The sequence below is a fragment of the Drosophila arizonae genome, chromosome 3 (genome assembly GCF_054131065.1).
Source record: "Drosophila arizonae isolate 15081-1271.41 chromosome 3, UAZ_ARI_1.0, whole genome shotgun sequence".
NCBI classification, from domain to species: Eukaryota; Metazoa; Arthropoda; class Insecta; order Diptera; family Drosophilidae; genus Drosophila; species Drosophila arizonae.
Genome location: NC_142923.1, coordinates 19,947,199 through 19,966,873, shown reverse-complemented (window position 1 = coordinate 19,966,873; position 19,675 = coordinate 19,947,199). Strand labels below are relative to the sequence as shown.

The 19,675-nt window shown below is 33.7% G+C and overlaps 1 protein-coding gene and 1 long non-coding RNA gene across 2 annotated transcripts in view; one reads left to right on the top strand and one right to left on the bottom strand.

The window, feature by feature from the left end:
* Dyrk2 (Dual-specificity tyrosine phosphorylation-regulated kinase 2) overlaps positions 1 to 7,792 on the bottom strand; it is a 64,633-nt gene extending 56,841 nt beyond the window's left edge. The window contains exons 1-2 of the mRNA XM_018003924.2: positions 7,643 to 7,792; positions 6,905 to 6,976 (exon numbers count right to left, since the gene is read on the bottom strand). The gene's annotated coding sequence lies outside the window, so the exon portion shown is untranslated. The remainder of the gene's footprint in view (positions 1 to 6,904; positions 6,977 to 7,642) is intronic.
* A 51-nt stretch (positions 7,793 to 7,843) lies between these two features.
* On the top strand, positions 7,844 to 13,288 carry LOC149269844 (uncharacterized). Its single transcript, XR_016269437.1, has 3 exons — positions 7,844 to 8,233; positions 8,454 to 12,424; positions 12,480 to 13,288. It is a non-coding gene; the product is annotated as an uncharacterized LOC149269844 (long non-coding RNA).
* Positions 13,289 to 19,675: the final 6,387 nt, after the last annotated feature.

The window sequence follows — 19,675 nt, the reverse complement described above, 5'->3', positions numbered from 1 at the left end:
TGTAGAATATACACCTCATTTTTGGTCAGTTTTTAGAAAGAGATAACGTTACCCTAACTGCAAAGTTTGAATGCTTACCCTAAAAAAATGTGAAAATTACAGGGTATTTTTCGATATGCCACGCCCCTAAAGAGGCGTAAAAATTATTTTTGGGGAATCGATAGAGGAGGCTACCAGTAACTCAACTATCCTCAACTATAAATTTGAAGCTTCTAGCTATTATACTTTAGGAGATATAAGCTTTTGCGGTTTGCCACGCCCCCTGTGCGCGGACATATATCCGACAAAACTTTTTGGTCTTGGGTGATCAGTCCGAGTATATATACAAAATTTGAGGTCTCTGCCATCAATAGTGTCCAAAATATAGGAGAATTTAAAAAATCACTATATCTCCAGGTCCGATTTGCCACGCCCCCAACGGGCGTAGACTTATAATTTATCTTCAGACTTTATAGACTCATACCATTAGCTGACGTGCAAAATTTCCGCATTCTAGGTTTACAACTTTAGGAGATACAGTTTTATCCGATTTGCCACGCCCCCAATGGGCGTAGATATATCCGCCATAGCTCGTGATCTTGGGTGGTCAACGCGGACCTACATACCAAGTTTCAGCTTTCTAGCTCTTCAACAAACATGATTTCTGGTATATCGGAAAATGCATTTTCCGATTTGCCACGCCCCTAGTGGGCGGATCGGGAAAATTTTAACACTATAAATCGGAGATATACACGAGTATGTGTTCCAAATTTCAAGTCTCTAGCTTCAATAGCGCCGAAATAGATTGCGTTCATACGGACAGACGGACGGACGGACAGCAAGACGGACATTGCACAAAACCAATATACTCATTTCACTTTCGTGAATGAGTCTAAAAATAAATAAAATAAAAAAAATAAAAATCTGTTTGCAAATTGATGCTATGGAATTTATTTAAATATTTCGAAAATGACATATTATTTATATAATCTAACAAAAATCTTAGCTAAAGAAAAAAGTTAGAATTGTTGCTTGATATATACATAAAAGTTCTGATGTTTGATATGAAATATGTTAGAAATGAAATAGAAATCATTTTAATTATAGGATACCTAACAGATTATAAAGAAATAAAAAAAAATAAAAAAAAAAAATAAATAAAATAAAATAAAATAAAAATAAAGAAAATTTAGATTACAATTTTTAAAATGATATGAGATAATACTAAATTGGATTAGTAATGTATGTTAGTTATAAAATATATGTATTTAGTTATAAATCACTTTAATAACAATTAATATATTATTTATATTTTGTTTTATTTTACTATTACTTTTTTTAAGTTCTATGAATCCTTTTTGCTTTAGTGCGTTTCATTATTTTATTTATAAGAAAACATAAATTTTATTTTTAGAAGTCTAGACTTTCACTTAAATAGGTTTATTTATGTATAATACCATCGATAGCACGAAACACCAACTATAAACGCAGTTAAACCGCGTTAAGCTGATTTCTATTAATCATTCATAATTAATTTCCGCACTCGCATATCACATAGCCTTCTGCTATAAATATATGCATATATCCATATATTAATATGGATAAAGCTCATTAGCGTACGAGACGAATGAAATTCCTTTGCTTTGCTTCGTAAGCAGCGCAACGCGTAGAAGATGAATCTATTCTCAATACTCGTTCATGAAATCATTAAGAGTATATTTGTTATTGTGCCAGTGAAAATATATATATAGTGTGAAATGTATACGCCCTTGGGGGCGTGAATAAACTGGAATATCAATCTATCTATCTGCTTCATATGCTAATGGTCTCCTCTTCAGCTGAAGCTATGAATAATGTAGTCCATCCATTTTGGTCGTGGCAAATACATAATATATCGATACATGCTTGCATTTATCTGGCTGGGCATTATGAACAAGTATTATACAGTCGCTTCAGCTCGACTTCACCATATTTACTCGATTTTTGTTTTGCTTTTTAAATGTTGGTCACACTTTGTTAATGCAAATGCAAATACCAAGCAAGTGCTTTTCAATTGTTGTTGTTGTTGTTGTTGTTGTTTGGCATGCGTTTAATATGCAAAATATGCATTGCTATTGCTATTGTTGTTGCTGTTGTTTGGTGCCACGACAAGTTGTGGCTGTCATTTTGCGTGATTGCTCATGCGACGAAACAACAAAAGAAATGAGTTATGAATTGCATTTGTGTGTGTGTCTACTTAGGTGAGTGCCTGTGTATTCGTGTCTGTGTTTCGGTTGTGCTGCTGTGTGTATATATTATTACAGGCTGCAATAAATCTTAGTCAGCTTGGACCACAGGCATGTGCGGAAGTTGTTATTGCCCAAACCAGTTAAATGATAAGGCACACATAGTCGACGATTAAGATCGTATATATACCACAGATATATAGTATATAAATAGCTGAATGTGCACATGATAGACGGCAGGCATTGAGTGAGAAACAAGGATAATGCAGGTAAGAAACAGCGAGAGTTTAGTATATCTTACATAAATACATATATTTTAATTAATATTTAAGTAAAGCTGCTTGCAAAATTTTTAGAAATTAAAATCTTATCTTTAAATGGAAATACCTAAAAGAAATAAATATAATTGAGGCATAAATTACGCCTTTTTTTTAAATATAATTGTTTGTTTTTATGAATCATTTTAATTTTAAATATTGAAAAAAAAGGTTAAAATTGATTTTTTTTTTTTTAAATTGTTAAAGAATTTTTTAACCTATGATTTCTAATATTTATATGCCAAGAGCCCTTTGAATATCTATATATTTTTGTTGTTGTTGAGATGAATTTCACGGTCAGAAGGAATCGCAACAGATACCATTAAGAATATAATAATAATAAATATGAATAACTAGCTGGCCCGGCAAACGTTGCATTGCCCTCTATATTATTTCTAGGTATTTTGAATTTTTGAGTGCTCGCTAGAAAATGTCGTGATTCTAGTGTTTCGCCATAAAGCAGGGAACGCAATGGCTCTGGTGGAGGAACCACTAATGGCAATGTCACTTTACCACTAAGGCAGCACAAACCGGGCGTTTCACCAGCAAACTTCAATGCGCCACAATGCTGGCAAACAACGTCCATTGGACCAATGCAAACTAAACGATTCAAGCTATAGTCAATGGTGCAATCATATCGAAACGCTTCTCGATTCAAATCAATCCTTGAACCATTTCTTATTGCCCATTTCACGGGCTGCCTCTCTTTGAGAAGCACGAATTAAGCCCCTTCATTGCTGGGTACTAACGCGGAGCCTTCCTCGGGCGATTTCTCGCTCTTCGTCAGATAATTGACTCGCGCTATTCCGTTGCCTAATTGCATTATGGGTCCGCCGGGAAAGATTAGATCTTCTAGAACGCGGCATTTTTATTAATAGTAATACTGCCCTCGCACAAAACCATATAAAACAATCGAGAAATATAAATATAAATAATTTACACAAATTTATGTTTGAGACAAAGAAATACCTGAACTTTCAAGATACATATTTAGCTTTTGCAAAAGTCCAAAAATATAAAAAGCCAAAAATACACTTTTTAATAATTACCTTTTTTTTTTGAATTTCGAATTTTGAATTTTTTATTTATTTTTGATTAGTCAGGTTTTAATCTTTTGATTTTTTTTTAATTTTTGCAGATTTTTGATTTGAAATATTTATAAAGTTTAAAAGTCCAAAAATATAAAAAGCCAAAAATACACTTTTTAATAATTCACTTTTTTTTTTAATTTCGAATTTTGAATTTTTTATTTATTTTTTGAACAGTCAGGTTTTAATCTTTTGATTTTTTTGAATTTTTGGAGATTTTTGATTTGAAATATTTTTCTTTTTGATTTGGAAAAAAAAAATTTTTTTTTGTTTATTTATTTATTTATTTTTTTTTTTTTTTTTTGAATAGTCTTGTTTTTTTTTTTTTTTTTTGAATAGTTTTTTTTTTTTTTTTTTTTTGTTGAATAGTCAGGTCTGCTCGAGGCTGTCTCGAGTTTTAAGTGCTAATACACTTTTACACAACTCTCTTTTATATATATAGATATACATATAACATTTTATAAAAAAAAAATAGTAAAAAAATATTCTTGATGAGCAACAATCAGGCAAGACGATTCTGCTCAGCTGTCTGTGGTCGAACTATGAGCTATTATTTCTATATCAAATAAAAATTCTCCACAAAACTCGCAGATCAAATTTACTGGCAATTAGCGACAAGTTTCAAAACGATTAGAAACAAAATAAAATTTTCGATTATTAGGCATGTGTCGCACGTTTCTCGTGTTAGATTCCCAGCTTGAACAAGATTCCCCCGAATAAAACATAAACTTCGACTACACCAACTACTATTTAACGGCTCCGAAATTGCTTAAGCATTCAGAACGCTTCGCTTTTAACACCAAGCCTAGCTGACATAATTATTATTATCTTTACTTTTTAGCACTTGACGCCACTTGCCAGAGTATCTTTATCTTGTCATCTGCTTAGCGAGCCAAGTTAATTTTATGATGTTTCATTTGTGACTTCCCCAATGAACCCAATTTGGGTTTTTGGTCTTTGAAGCGCATGCTTATTTTATTTTTCTACTTTTTTCTTACGTTTTTTGTTCTCTTGTAGTTTATTTATTCTTATGCTGTTCTTGCTTTTATTTATATTTACTTTTTTGTGCGACTTTACGAGCGTTTCTCGTGTGCAATAACCTTGCCAGACTTCGCAACAAAGTTGACTTGACTCGAGTTGACTTGACATGGCAGCTTTACAAAACACAAAGCGCAAAATCTTAGATAAGCCTCAAATTGCGTTTCTTTTATATGTTTCACACTCTTCTTCAATTTTTTATTTATTTTTTTCTTGTCGTGGACAAGTCGTTGCTAGCATGAAAAGTAACTTCATTGATTGTTCGTTTAGTGGCGCCTTTTTTTTTTTTTTTTTTTTTTTTTTTTTTTTTTTTGGTATTTACAGTTCTCTCTTTCTCTCTGTCCTCGGCCTATTCGTCAACAATCTTGAATGTTTCTATTTAGCTTCCTACACACTCTCGCCGCACGCAAGGTTAACTTTCACACACGTCTCTCATGGGAATTGCTTTGTTTCCTTTTACAGTTTTGTAATATACGTAATTCCAAATTGATTTCGATATATTTGCAATTTAGTGCACAAGGTTGACATTGCGACATTTTGAGGTCTTCTTTATTTCGAAATGGTTCTTATCGCTCGACGCTCCCTCCTAGGCACATATCGTATGGCGTTTGCAATTGTAAATTAAGTAGACATTGTCATTGGATTATATTTCAAATGAAATATGATTCGTTTTGGTTTTTTATATTTATTGCTATTGCACATTTCTATAAAATCAAGTTCTAGTTTATATTGATTATACTATTGAATTTCCTTTGTTTGAGGCTTGATTTCTGTTTAAGTGGTTCGCATAGTCAAACTGTTCGTTCCATTGTCATTTGAGTACTTGTACTTGATCTGAGTTTTTATATAGAATACATGCGTCAACAGGATTCAGCTGCTTAAAATGAGGATATCCAAAGGATATGTAGGATATACTCGAGATATTCTAGAATGTGGAATCTATGTAACCCTGATATACATATTTACATTTGTAATCAACGTAAGCCTAGTCTACTTTTCATCATAGATTTTCGGTTAATTTAAAAAAATTAATCAAAAATGAAATTGCAATTGGGTTCCAGCAAAGAGGCATTAACTAAGTCAATAAACAAATTTTCATTTTCTTTTTTTTTTTTTTTTTACAAATTTTAAAATCTAAGATAAATATTTAAAATCTATCATAATAGATCATTTACATCGAATAAAAAAGATTAAATGCGTTCTTCACACTCCAGTTAAAATATTAAAAATACTTGTTGAAACATCTCCCATTTTACATTACTACTAAATTTTGTTGGCCTGTGTAATTGTCACTTGTTTAAGTTGAAGATATTCCAATAAGCACGCATTAAGTGACGCAAATCCATTCAACTTGAATCACGTGGACTTGACTTGTGTTTCTAACCAGCAAATGTCTAAATACATGCTCAATAAAACTAGCCATTTTCTAGCTATATATACATACATATATATGTATATGTATGTATGTATTCATGTGCGTCTGTACGATAATAGCGTGCACACACATGTCTCGCCTATCAATATCTATGCAAAAAAAAAAAAAAAATAATAATAAATAAATATAGAAATATAGAAATATAAAACAGAACCTCGAATACGCCTTCTTGCATGGGCGTCGCTATCATTGGGAAATTGTTGGCTGCATAAATTGCGTTGCATGTTTATTAAATTAAATAACTGCAAGCTGATATATAGTCGCACAGTGTGTTAATGCGACAATTATTATGAACTCGAATTTATAGTACATAAATTTTCATTTAGCCCCAGTCCACAGAGTCGCAATTCTGCATAATTATTATTATTTACTGTGGGCTCAACGATATCTGGTTCTAGTTTCAGTTTCAGCTTCAGCTTCAGCTTCAGATTGTGCGCCATTTGCACAGCTGGCGCTGCTTTGATTACGCTTCAAGTGCAGCTTAATGCTTTGTGTAGGAATTTTCATTAAAAAAAGTCAACAAAATGAAAAATTCAAATGAAATTTAAATAGAAATTTGGCTCCAAGAATGCAAATGAGGTTTTTCCTGAGCACAATTTCAAATGAAATGCAGTATGAGCGGATTATTAGAAATTTCTGTATGCTTCAGGGGGATATACATGAAAGTCTTTTAAGTGCATAATTATTAAAATAAGTTTGTATAAATTACAAATAATTAACAATAAAAATCTGTACGAGTCTTAATATTCGTTTTAAATTGTTGTCATAATATTATTGAGCTCGATTCTAAAATACTCTTAAATAGATTTATCAAAAACTTACCTAATATTGCTTATGAGTTGCTTTTTGGCACAAGTTTCTCAATATATATGTAACTTCTATATATACGTTTTTCTGTAAGAAATAAATAGATGGGAAAATAATTAATAACAAAATATTTATTTATGATATAAATGCTTCAATAAAAATCTAATCAAATAAACAATTTATCATATATACAAGCAAAACCTTTTCCGTAAGCCCCCTTTAACCCACTTACAAATGAAATCCGTTCAAACCTTTTACACCAACTAAAAGCCCTTTGACCCAAATTTCATAGTTCTCACGACTGAATAGGTTTTTCTTATCGCCGCATTACGAAACCCACGTAAATTATATATGATTCCCATTGAGTGTATCTAAACAAAATGATAATAAAATGTGTTTCCAGTTCGGTCTAGGGTATTTTTGGTGCAGCGCCTGTCTGCCCCATTATCGCTCCCACTGATAAGCGTTGTAAAACGTTAATAATCCATAAGGCTAGAGGGCCCCTTAATCAGTAATTGGGGGCGTGTGAATCAGTTGACAGGTGGAGATAAGTTGCAACAGCTGTCGATAGAAACAAACCAAACAGAGAAAGAGAAAGGAAGAGAGACGGAGAACGAGAGCTGGATTGATAAGCCAAAGTTTTCTTATCGATTTCAATTAAAAAAGACTTTGACTTTAGCATATATATGTTCTATATAAATACATGAGCATTTGGCACAATCAATTTGATTCAGCATTGTGAGAGACACTAGCCTTGAGTTGGGAGCGCTATAAGTATTTGCTGAACTGGGCTCCAGACCATTTGGATAACTATTGAAAGTTTCTTCAGAACGCAATTTGATAGGCAAAGATTATAATATAATAATGCTGGAAAACCAAATTGAATGGGTTGGATTTCTTGAACATTTATTATAGAAAATTTAGAATTTTTAAGCTAAATCTGCAATAGTTTCGACAAGTAATTCCAGGCATACTTCTTGCCTACTCGATTCGATGCGATGTCATTTTATTTGATTTTCGTTTTTCTGTACACAAAACTTGTTTAGCTTTTGTATTTGCTTACGCTTATATAAATGGCTCTCGAGGGTCCGTTTCGCACATAAATCAGCTATACAAACAAATGATAAACACTCGAATGTGTCCGAGCAACAAATCAAAAACTTATTAAACAGCATAAATTTCGCATTTGCCAAAAGCTAAAGACGCGCGCAATTTATCACAGATTTAACTGCAGCGCGCCTTTTGACAAAAAGAAATAAAAATATTAACAAATGTGAACAAGGAAAAAAATGAAAGTGTCGACGTTTTGGAGGATCGCCTCTCGGATCGTCTTCTGGCATCTGGGTAGGTATATGGGGTGTGTTGAGTGCACAGCACGTCTCACACATTTTTGTTGTTTAATTTAAATATGCAATTTGCATGCATGCGCAATTTTTTATTTTATATTGAGGAAAAGAAAACAAACAAAAAACAAACAAAACAAAAAAAAAAAAAAAAGCACGCAAAAGATGAACACAAAAAAAAAAGCAACTTCCTTATTTATTTAGGTTTACTTTATTTCCAGCTGGAACTCGACGCACTCGAGCGCATTTAATTTATTATTAACGTAAATTATTTATGCTTTAAGCAACGAAATATTTTTTGGCATTTCTGATAAATCAATGAATTTACAACAAAAGAGAATCGTTTTGTTAAATAAATTTACTGCACAAAAGCTGACATAAATTAACTGAAATAATAACAACAAGTGAACCGAAATTATTTGCTTTGGCTCTTCAAAATAAAATAATAATAATAATAATAAAAGCGCGCCAAATGAAGGAAAGTAAAAGAAGAAAAACATGAAGCAAGTGAAAGCGATCAATAGAAATAATAATATCTATTACTTAGCAGCTGTTGTGCTGATTTATATTGCAGATCAAAAAGTATTTTATTTATTTTCATATGCCACAAAGAGACAGTGAGAGAGAGAGAAGGCAATAGCATGCCAAATAAATAAATAAAAAATCAGTTGTAAAGGCACTTGAATTAATTGTGGCAGATTTTTTATACATACGTCTACGTAATATGACTGGGACAACTTTTTATTGATAGGACCGTTAAAGTAAATTGAAAAAGTCAATAAATGGGGCCACAATGCAAATGAAAGAGAGAGATAGTTCAAAGTGTCTTTAATCAATTGCCAGTGATACATGTTTATTGCAATATTAAATGAGCAAATTGCGTTTTTAGCATAGGGTTCAATAGACGCCAGCATTTAATAATAAAACAATAAAATTGTAATAAAAATGTAAGAAAAAAAATATGTCATAAAAATACCTCGTAGTTTCAGGCTGCCAAAGGCAACTCAAGTCTCTTGTCTCTTTCTGCCAAGAGCTCAGTTATTTCCCAGCAAATCAAATTCAAGTCAAGGTTCATGCTCAACTGCCCTGAGCCTGGACCTTTGGGATGTCAAGGAGCCGAACAATAGCACAATTAACGCCAGCCGTAAACAGATATTGCGCATACGCCGCATGGCACATGCCCAAGTTACAGCTTCGGTGTTATTGTCTGTGGCTATGAAATGCACTCGTATCCTGTGCACAGCATTTTGAAAGCAACTTGTGTGCAGCTGCTAATTTAATAGCCAACGAACAGAAACAACAACAACAAGAGAAATATGATTAACCACAGCAGCAGCAGCAGCAGCAGCAGCAGCAGCAGCAGCAGCAGCAGCAGCAGCAGCAGCAGCGCAGCGCCAGCAAGCCGAAAGATACAAAATGAATGTTGCAATCTGCATGCAGCTTGGCAACAACAAGAACAACTGCAACTGCAACGGCAACAACTGCAACTGCAACTGCAATTGCATGATTTTTGTTTTTGGCCTGTTGCGAGTCATAATGAAACCGAAAGCTGGCAACGTGCATTGGCCAAACAGTTGGCGTAAATTAACGTTCAAAACAGTTGAGTGAGAGACCATTTACACAATTTTTTTTTTTCGTACAATTTTATTTTTTTTGCATCTGTAATTTTTTTTCCGCTTTTTTTTTTGTGCACACCTCGATTTTTTTTCGCACAGCAGTTGCTTGGCAAACACAACTGATCAGCTCGGCGGCGGCCTGCTTTATGGCTACATTTTGTGACCGTTGCTGCTGTTAAATTTGTCGCTGACTGACTTATCGGCATCTACATAAGGTAAATGCTTTTCATTTGCATTTTAAGCACCGACGGCTGCTGAGAAAGTCAACGCTGGGCATATTAGTGCTCGCTAACGAGAAATTCGCCAAGCATCGGTTAGAAAGTATAGCTAACGAGTTAAGTGTAGCTGCTTTTCTTCATATGTGTGCTCATTGCAAAGTTCATGGTAAATTTGATTCGAGTGCAGCTTAGTTACGCATTTAGCTCTTGGCTATATGGGGTTTTCATATATGTATATAACTCTCTTTTATTTACTTTTGCAAATATACATATACATTTAGTTCATGGTATACTTTTATGGCTTTATGTATTGCAGCATGAGCTTGTAAACTATACGGCAAATGCTAATACTCTTCAGATATACTAACTATTAGATATACTTATATTCTAACTTTAAAATATGCTAGAGCATCGTTGTTGTAAACTTCATGGTAAAATGATTTTTTTTATTTTTTACTTTTTAATTAATTACAGTTATGTTTTAACATGTTCAGTGTATATTTGAGGTTTAATTATATATATTTTTTTAGCTTAATAATTAATTAGCAATTAAATTTCTATATGCACACTTATATTGTTATGATTAACCGTGTTCATTGTAAAGTGCAAGTCAAATAAATTAGAATATAACATTAACATTATTTTATGCTAGCTAACTTCCCAACATTTTTCAGTCTCGAATTTCATATATTTTTTCAAAATTCTGACCTTAATTTTAATTTTTAGTGTTAACCATTCGACTTAACATTTTCATTGTAAAGTTTATGATAATAATTAAGCAAATATATTATATTTTATTTGCACAACTAAATTTTTTTAATACTAAATTCATTATATAAACGCAGCCGCAATTAAAACTATTTTTTTATATAAATTTCCGTAATACTTTTTAGAGCAGAAAATATTTAAAAATCCATTTCTATATAGTGCACATAGCTCTAAGCCGAGTTTTATTCGATTTTAATGCTCATTGTTGGAATATGAAAATTACACTTACAGCGGAGAGTTACGAAAAGTGTAATCGAAAAAAAAAAAAAAAAATAAAATAAAAATTGTTGCCTGCTGTGCGGCGAGTTTTCAACACATTAAGAGCGAACGAAACGAAACGATCGTAAATAATATGTGAAATATTATTATAGTACGCTTCAAATAACATTTTCATGTTATAATTTTTGGTAGAGTACATATTTTCTGAGCTCCCCAACTATGCGGTGCTGTCATGTCTTTGGATTTGTGATCGCCCGCCTACTTTTTACATCATTTATTATGTGGGCAAAATCGTATAATGGCTGCATTTGGATTTTAAATTACATTTAACTGAGAGGCGAGTGAGAAGAGAGAGGGTGCAGAGGGGTAGTTGAACTAGGGATCTATGAAGGGGGATTTAAATCGTTGCATGTTGTGCGTGAGTGTGTGCGTGTGTATGTGTGTAAGTGCGGCACGCTTCGTTGCATGCCCCTGCGTTTATCGGCTCGCTCAGCTGCAACAGCAACTGCAACTGGAACTACGATTGCATTGAATGATTGAATGATTGAAGGTAGTCACAGCGCAGGCAAGCAGTTTAAGTTGATTTCTGATTTAGTGTTTTTTTTTTTTTTCTTTTTTCTTTTAGTATAATAGATACAGGTAGAGAGGCAACACTTGTAGCTACAATTTGAACTGTAGGCGTTGCTGTCTGCTCGCTGGGCTTTTGAGTGTCAAGAACTAGTCTTGGCCATAAAAGAGAAACCGGCAGCAATGTGCACCGAATGCACCAACAGGCCAAATGTAATTTGATTGTTGTTACTCTGGCTCTTGTTGCTGTTGTTGTTGTTGTTAAAGTTCAACCAGTTTCATGGCTGAGCCAAGTTGAGACTTTTATGGTAACTTGCAGAAATCAGCAAATAAAAAGACAAAAAAAAAAAGAGTTGACTGTCAATGCGCAGGTTGAAGTCATGGCTAAATACCTAGGCCATGGCATGTCGCTGAAAGGGCGTTTCTACATGCTCTTTGCCAAGAAGTAAAGTCAACAAAATGGAGCAGAGTAAAGTCGTATATGAAGAGCCATAAAGAACCAAAGCTAGTCTTCAGCAAACCAGCTCAGCTTCGCTTCTTTTCTTGTGTGTGTGTATGTGTGCTACTATTCTACATAGATCAAATCGAAAAGTTAAGCATATCGAGACTTCACCTTCCACTAACTATTATGACCTGCTTAACAAAGTCAATAAACCCTTTAATCAACCACTTAATCAAAACCAAACGAGCCACAAACAAGTTTATTACGCTGATCTCCATTATATAAAGCCGGACTCAGCCACTAGAAAATACTCCAAATAGTGAGGACGCGTGCACTCGAGCATTGCGAGGCGAGAACAAATGGTAAAAAAAAAAGAATAGAATGGCGTATATATAATGATAAACAATAAATATATAGAATATGTAGTATAGCAGCTAGCATAGCGTAGAGCGAGGGCAGTGAGCAGCTTATGTACATAAGTAAGGTAAGTACGAATAAGTACCTACGACAAGGCGAGAGGCGGCGCATCGACTTTCAAACAGAAAGCGCCTATGAACCTGGCAACCGGTTTATTTTTTCAGCTCTCAAAGTACGACTACAAATAGCAAATCCCGAGCTCGAGTATCCATAAACCAAACAAGCGACAGAAGAAACAGCGACAGCAGCCGAAGCAAAGGGCAGAGCGAGTGTGGAAGATACTTGCACGAAATCGGGTTTTTAGAAGCTGCTGGCCTGGCCAGCCGCAGCGCAGGTAGATGCACCCCAACTTGGCCAGGAGCAGGAAATTGTTGGCCCAGACCAAAGCCACAAGCCAAAGCAATACACATAATGTACGCGCTGCACTGAGAGAAATCACCAACTAAATTAGTTTGCAGAAAAATGTGGAATTTACAAGGGGAGCAAATTGGGAAAATTAAAAAATAAAAAATATGAAAATATAATTTTAATGCTTTAAATAATACCTAAGTAAAACATATCGATAATTATAATGTAATAATTATATTAAATGTCATATCATTATGTTTTTGTTATTTTATATCCTAGACGAGCTAAAAAAAAAATAATTTGAAAAAGTAATGAAAAAGCAAAAAAAAAATATTGTTTATATAAAGTTGTTATTGTATACAAATATGTAAATAATAACTAAAAAAAATAAAAACGAATTATTATTAAATGAAATTATTATACAAAAATAAGTATATAAAAATAAAAATAAATATATTGGGATTGTATACAAATAAAAGACTTTTTTCCCTCTCTTTATTTTTCGATCAAGCTCAATTTTATTTTAAAAATTCTAATTATAATTCTGTACATTTTCTTATTTTATTTTATTTTTTTTTAATTTAAAATAAATATTAAGATATTATTTTATTATTATTTACTTTCGCATAATTTAAAACCCAATTAAGCCAAGCTCATTTCCATTATAGAGTATTTCTCAACTTTATGAACAGCCCAAATTCTTTCAGTGTATGCCCACACTAACAATAAGTGTTTGTGTATGAAGCCTTTTTGGTCAATGGCTTTTGCTGCGCAAAGATCACTAGCAGCAGCAGCAGCAACAACAGCAGCAGCAACAATAACCAAGAAGTTGCCCCAAAGTTGGGGCGACGTCTCCAACTCCATTCGTCTACATCATCGTCATTATCATCATTCATTTTTCATTTTTCATTTTTCATGGCTGAGTGCCTGCCATGCAGTTAGCTCTGATTGTTTACAGCTGCCGTCCGTCGTCTGCTTTGTCTGCCTTCGGCCGTCGGCCGTCCGCCGTCTGTCGTTGCCAGGGCCCAGTTCCAAGTCCGAGCTTGAGTCTGGGCTTTGAACACTTAAAAAACAAAAACAGGTTTCGCATTGCGCTCAAGTCTCGCCCCAGAGGCGTCGCGCGCACAGCTGTTGTTCCAGGCCAGGTTCTGAAATTTAATATGTTCTCTACGCAGGATGCAGCCAGACGACGACGACAACGAAGACGACGGCCAACTAACACGGACAGACAACGCACTCAACTGCAGGCCAGCGTTGCTGTTAGCCAGGAGCTGTGACTGCAACTGCAACTGCAAATGCTGACTGCGGTTTGACCTAAAACTTTTTGAAGACAAGGCGTCGCGTCGCGTCGCGTCTCGTCTCGTCTCGTCGAGTCGAGTTATGTCCGTCCGTCATATGAAAATGTTAAAATCTTGCTTTGAGCCCCAAAGCTTTGCTGTTCCGATTTATGTCTCGCCTTTGTTTTGGTTGCGGTTCTCCCTCTCTCTCTCTCTCTCTCTCTCATACCCTCTCTCTGTATCTCCGCTCTGTTATATTCGTATGAATACACTTGATGATGATATCTTATAAATGTGTCATCATATAGGTAACGGAAATACATAAGAGCTCTTCATATATGATATACATTCGAAGTACTGAGGGTGCTTCGATAGTCGTGTCACGCTAACTGTATATTGACAAAATTAATTGATCAGAGGTTAAAGTAATTCTTAAAAAACATTTTTTTTTAGTCTGGGACATTTTTATATTTATTATATAATTGGTATTTTATTAATTCTGTCATAATTAATATATTTTCTTTATTGACGTATATCTAATATTAAATATCTGTTACCTAGGAGGTTCTATTGCTTCCTTTTGCCTTTAACCGTTAATCTTCAGTCGTCAATTTAAAATTCTTCATTCTTCCATTTTAACTTTTATATTCAATATTAAATCTAATATCTTGTATTTTCTTCGAACCATTAACCATTTGATTTCTACTTCTACCTTTATATAATTTATATTTCTTCTATCATATATTTTGTTTTCTTTCTTTTATCTTCATATCTTTCATCTCCCATTTTCTAGCATTTATGATATATCCTCATTATTTTCTTCTTCAATCTGATATTTCACTTTTATTCATATACACATATAATATACTGTAGAGTATTTAATCTGAGAGGTTCTTTCATTTAAAAATTCTTTGTTTTACTTTATTTCAATCTTTTTTCCTTTTTAAAATTTTTTTTTTTTTATTTATTTTTTGCTTTGGTACAACTCATTATTTTGCGGTTGAAGAGGTTCGTTCTGGTTGCTGCGGGACCAAACTTTAGCTTTGGCGTTGAAGTGCATAAATATACAATTTTTTTCTTGTGTTTTTCGTTTTCCTTCTGTTTATTTTTTCTTGATTTTTTTTCTGTTTTTAAATTTATTTCTTTACTCTTTTTGTGTAAAACGGTAAACAATATAGCTTGTTGGGTTTTGGCATAATCTCTGGGGCATTAATATGCTATACTATGTATGTCTGATCGTTGGCTTAGTCAGATTTCAACGGGTTCTGCTGGTGGGTGAGGTTCAGTTGTGCTGAGTTGAGATGGGATGAGTCGCAAAACGGATTTTCGTTGTGGTCAGCGTGCGCCACTCAGTCACAGAGAATCCGTTACTAACGGTTTATTCTTTCCTTACTCTAAATCGATTTAAAACGCGGCTAAGGAAATGCCCAAAGGGCATCAAATGAGCACACACACTCCCATACATATACATATTTATTTATTGATATACGTGTTTGTGTGTGTCTCCCCATATGGTCAGCTGCTCAGATTTATTTCAGCTGCCATAGAAGGCTTTTGAAACTCAATTAATCTCAATTAGCTTAGGTTTAATTTGTAGCCTACGCTGGAAAACTTTAATGATTGTTTATTTATAGTTAATTACTGTATTTTGTAGATGTTATTAAAAATAAATAAATGGCAAGAAGTGCGAAAGATATAAAAATAATTAAATTAACTATTAAGCTATAATTTTGTTTAAGAAAAAAAATATTATAATTTTTTAAATTTATTTTTTCTTTTGCAATATATTTTTTAATATTTAACAAAATTTGCAATTATTATTTGGAATGAGCATTTACCCCAACAAAAAAATTAACGTTTATAAATTTGTATATATTTTTTTAGCTTTGCTTGTTTACAGTTTTTTAGTCAACAAAGAAATAAAAGCGATGGAATTATCAATTGGCAACAAAACAAAAAACGCAAAGTACAATGTCAATGGGGCCCAAGTTCAGCTTTGAGCGCAACTTACACAACTTAAAGCCGAACAAAGCAAAATGCCAACAGAGAGACAGATATAGTAAAGAAAAGAGAAGGAGAGAGCATAGGTGTGTGTGTGTGTGTGTGAGGTGGGCTGAAGTCGAAAAGGTGGCCACACCAACAACTAGACGAGACGCCTAATTGAGTTTGTGGGCAAACAGCGTCACCTGCGTCACCTGCATTTGGCTAGACTCGTTGTGCCCAAAATGTTGCATTGAGAAATATTTGTATAGAATTATATAATGATAGATGTGACATATTGATCGATTGAGAAATGCATATTAAGTGCGTTTGCCTGTGGGCAGCCAGACGACGGCGATTCATAGCGACTTTTTATGGGCAAACATTTTGGCTGATGAAGAAGCTTTTTCATTTAGTTGAGCCCACTCAAAAAATGAATATAGAGAAGAACGAGACAGAGAGAGAGAGAGAGATAGAGACTGCAGCTGCAACAACTGGTCCATTGATTACTTTTGTGTCTGCAGCTGATGAAGCGATTGTGCAATTAGCTACAAAGAGTGAGAAAAGGAGAGAGAGAGAGAGAGAGAGAGAGAGAGAGAGAGAGAGAGAGAGAGAGAGAGAGTGGGCGTTCAACAACAACAGCAAATGCAGTTCATTATGTATAATTCATTATAATTTCTTGATTTTCATAAGCTGATTACGAGACAAGTGAAATTGGTTATAATTAAAATTAATTAAGCTGTCAGACAGAATTTAAAAAATACTAAGGAGTCATCGTGCATTGAGGAAGTGCAACAGCAGTAGTCAAGTTTTTAAGTGCACTTATAGACATGTATATATATAGAAGTGTGAATAATGAGTAAGATATAATTGTGCTTAACAAGTAACTCAAATTAGTCATAAAATATTAATATTTATATATGTATACAAATATTACTTAATGCAATTGGATTCCTTTGCAGCTCTTTGGCTCTCTTCGAATTCTGTCCACTGTTGCTTAAAGTCTTTAAGCAGTAAGCTGCTCCCCTGTCTAGACAGCAATGCCATCGTCATAATCATCATCACTATCATCATCAGCAGCAGCAACAGCGCTTAGGTAAATGCTGTCAAGGTATTAACACTTGATTACAAACGTTTTATAAGCAATACAAATAAGTTGGCTAATTACAATAGCCTTTCCGTCCGCCCGTCCATCCCTCCGTTCGCCTATTAAGAAGCTATTTAGCAAAAGTGTAAGTGGTAATTAGAGAAAGAGAAGGCATGAAGAAGAGCGAGAGAGAGAGAGAGAGGGAGGGGGGGGAGGACACACACACACATAGTGAGTCAGTGAGACGAGAATAGTTGTGTAAATGCCAATGCTAAAAATTTAATTACAGCTGCGATTTCACTTTTTTATAGCTAAACGTTTTTCCTCATAGACTTGACCCAGTTGTCGACAAGTGGCCAAAAAACAAAACAAAAACTGAAGAATTCATAATTCGAAAATGAGAATAATATTTGATAATGTGTTAGCAGCTGAAGTTGTTATTGTTGTCGTTCTTCTCGCTCTTTCTAGTTAGTCATCAGCTGACGCCGACGACGACGCCGACGCAGAAGCTGACGCCCTCATGCGTGTGCGCATATCCGACCAAGACCCAATTCTCAGTGACAAAAGGAAAATTGTTATCAACTTGAACGGGCATATTGAATGACAATTCAGTACCATACACACACACACACACACATACTACAACAACAATTAAAAGACTCGTCTAGTTCCTTCGAGCACATCAAGAAACATACGCAACGACCTCAAAGAGACACTCCATGGACGACCATCGGACAGGCCACCTTCGCCGCTTGACAAGTGCCAAACGCCACCCACGGAAATGGGAAAGTTTCGAAGGTCTGGCAAAAATATTTTTTTGTTTTGCCTGACAGCTCTGCCCGTGACAAACCCAAAAACACACACACACACACGCATACAAGTCAAAGAGTTGACTGTGGGCTGTGCCGAAAATTAAATTCACTTGACGATATATATATAGTGTATGAATGTTATAGTATATCGATGTGTATGCATAGCTATTATAGGTCCGCTCTAATTGTCAATAGATTCTTGAACTATTAGCCAAGGTTAGGCTTGGCTAACTTAGATAATATACATATGTAATTTTATAGTTTTTAGCACTAAATTCTAATAAGACTAAGAGCTTATCTTATCACAATTAATATTATCTTCATGTTGAAAATAGAAATTAATTAAAAATTTAATATATTAAAATATATATTGGTTACATTTTTTGTATTTTTATTATTTTTTTTTTCTTTACCAAATTATTTTATTTTTATTTTGAATTTTATTTCAATTATTATTTATTTAGTTAGTTTTTTTTAATAATTATTTTAATGTTTTTTTTTAAATTATTTTTTAATATATTTTTCTTTTATTTGTATATATATGTTTTATTTTTTTAATTTTTTATTTTTTATTTATTTATTTATTTTTTTTTTTTATTTTTATTTTTATTTATTTATTTTTTTTTTTTTTGTTTGGCTAATTGGTTATAAATCGAGATTGGATTTAAAAATCAAAATGGGTTTCATTCTGAAATATATTAGAAGCTTAGTCAAAATGTTACAAACTATTTTTGAGCTAAGTCAGTCAAGACTCAACATGATTGCAGTCTGAGCCATATGAAAAGCTTGGCCAAAATGTTTCAAATTGTTTCTATGTTGATTTGTTGCCGATTTCTATCTGCTATATAAAAAGTTTGGCTAAAATCTTGCCAAGACAGTTGGCAGAGAAAACCAGCATGATATGAGTCCGATCTATTTTAAACTGATTCACTTCTAAGAGACAAACAAAGACAAAAACACATTTTAAGACTTTCTAATATAATGTTAATCACATAGCTCAACTTATCTTATCTAAAATATATTTGCAGAGTCTTAAGCTGTGAGCCTGCATATCTTAATTATCTAATATAATGCCATATCGCAGACAAGGGGAAATTCCACTAGAAAAGCCAATTGATGAGCTTTACGCTTATCGATTTTAGCTCAAGACAGTTTTAATCCACCGTGAGTTCATTTCATTTAAATAAATATTGTATATATGAACTTTTTTGCTTAATTTAATAATTATTTTGCTCTATTTCTGTGTGGATGTTGCGCGCCTAATCAATTTCAATTGAAGGTGTCGCATGGCACTTGTTAAGGCTGATCTATTGAAGGCCTAGAGAGGCCTATCGAGGCCTATAACACACCGAAATAGCAACTGACGTAGGCGTCATAATTGTATTATAACACTTAAGCGAAGGTCATGCGAAAGATGTCGAGCGGCTAAACAGACATCAGCTTTCATCTATGAGTACTATGAGTGCGGCTAATTGTTGAAACTGCCCAGAGAGTTGATCCACTTTGTGCCTACCTTTTAGGCTCTGACACAATCAGACAGCATTTTGACTCACCGAAACTGCAAAGAGAAATAAATAAAGAGAGAAGTGTTTTAGTTTAGTCATGAAGTTTGCACTTAAGCACTATAAATTGTTTATAGACCTGTGATTAAAGTGTCAATAAAAAACAAAAACATAAATTGCAAAAGGGAAA